The following is a 1,993-nucleotide window of genomic DNA, read 5'->3' on the forward strand; positions in this document are numbered from 1 at the left end:
CGGAGTTAACTTTTCACCCTCCCTGACCCCTGAGCAACAGAGTGACTGCCGCCAGCTGCTGGGGCAGTTCCCTGACTTGTTCTCCCTAGTTCCTGGTGTCACAGATTGGTGCGTCCATGATGTGGACGCGGGAGACAGTTTGCCGGTGAAGCACAAGGCTTACCGCGTGACTGACAGGGTAAGAGCCTGCTTCAAGGAGGAAGTCTCGAAGATGTTTGCTCTTGGGGTGATTGAGTCCACCAGCAGTCCTTGGGCCAGCCCAGTGGTCTTGGTCCCGAAGGCTGCAACGCCGGGAGCCACACCCGAACTCCGGTTCTGTGTGGAGTATCGAGGACTCAATTCGGTCAAGAAGACCGACGCGCACCCCATCCCCAGAGCTGATGAGCCAATCGATCGGTTGGGGGCTGGCCAGTATCTCAGCACGTTTGACTTAACGTCTGGGTACTGGCAGATCGCCTTAACTGACGGGGCCAAAGAGAGGTCAGCATTTTCAACCCCAGATGGGAATTTCCAGTTCCGGGTTATGCCATTTGGGATGAAGAACGCCCCTGCCACCTTCCAGAGGTTGGTCAACCGGGTGTTGGTTGGACTGGACGAGTTCAGTGCCGCCTACCTGGACGACATCTCAGTGTTCAGCGGTACGTGGAAAGAACAATTGCAACACCTTTGGGAAGTGTTGACGGCACTGCGCAAGGCAGGCCTCACGATCAAGGCGAGCAAGTGTCAGATCGGGCAGGGTTCCATGGTGTACTTGGAACACCAAGTTGGGAGCGTCCAGGTGGCGCCCCTTCACTCCAAGATTGAGACCATCCTTGCTTGGGAACCCCCCAAGACCCAAACGGAGGTGAGGGCCTTCCTAGAACTCACCGGGTACTACAGGAGGTTTGTCAAGGGGTACAGCAGCATTGTTGCCCCCTTGACAGAGCTGACTTTGAAGAAGCAGCCCCGGAAAGTGATCTGGACTGATGCCTGTCAGGAAGCATTTGACACCCTGAAAACGGCCATGTGCACGGCGCCCGTGCTCCTGGCTCCTGATTTCTCCAAAGAGTTCCTAGTACAGACAGACGCTTCAGAGCATGGAGTAGGGGCTGTTCTTTCACAGATGACTGAGGAGGGCTTGGACCAACCTGTAGCCTTCATCAATCAGAGGTTACTTCCACGGGAACGGAGGTGGAGTGCGATTGAGAGAGAAGCTTTCGCTGTGGTCTGGGCATTGAAAAAGCTAAGACCCTACTTGTTTGGGTCTTACTTCCGAGTTCAGACAGACCACAGGCCCCTCAGATGGTTGATGCAGATGAGGGGTGAGAACCCGAAACTGTTGAGGTTGTCCATTTCCCTACAGGGTATGTACTTCATGGTTGAACACCGCCCTGGCATAGACCACGCCAATGCTGACGGTCTGTCAAGGTTTTTCCGCCTTAGTGATGAGGAACTCCCTAGGGTAGGGTAGTTCTCCTCACGTTTCAGCTGGAGGGGACACGTGTTAGACCTGGCACCTTGGCTTGAGTCTCCTTTCCACTTTTTGCTGATGTGCCTCAAGTGTTTTGCTGGTGTTCGATGCTCAGGGCACTGCACCACGGCCAATCCGTGCCGCAGTGCAAGTGCTCCCAATATAAAGTGTATTCGTAATTGATTTCCATGATTGGCTTATTTGGTTTACTGTCAGTCCCCAGTAACGTGCACGAGGAGTGCCGGGGCTTGTAGATACAAATGCTGCTGGTGGGCCTGCAGCGCTGGTTGTGCCACCAACAGAAGCGGCCTCGTAAAATGTGTCTCGGGTCTGCCATTGCAGACCCTGCATACAGTCTGGTACTGTCCCGCTGACTGCGCAAGTGCACACACTTGCCAGTCCCTAAACCTTCCCTAACCTTCATATCAGTCACCCCTATGGTAGGCCTATGGGCAGGGTGCATTGTAAGCGTAAGGTAGGACAAGCCCTGATGTGTGTGGCATGTCCTAGTAGTGAATTACCGCCCTTTTTCGCTCTTCACTA

This window comes from Lissotriton helveticus, chromosome 1_2, assembly GCF_964261635.1.
Source record: "Lissotriton helveticus chromosome 1_2, aLisHel1.1, whole genome shotgun sequence".
Lineage (NCBI taxonomy): Eukaryota > Metazoa > Chordata > Amphibia > Caudata > Salamandridae > Lissotriton > Lissotriton helveticus.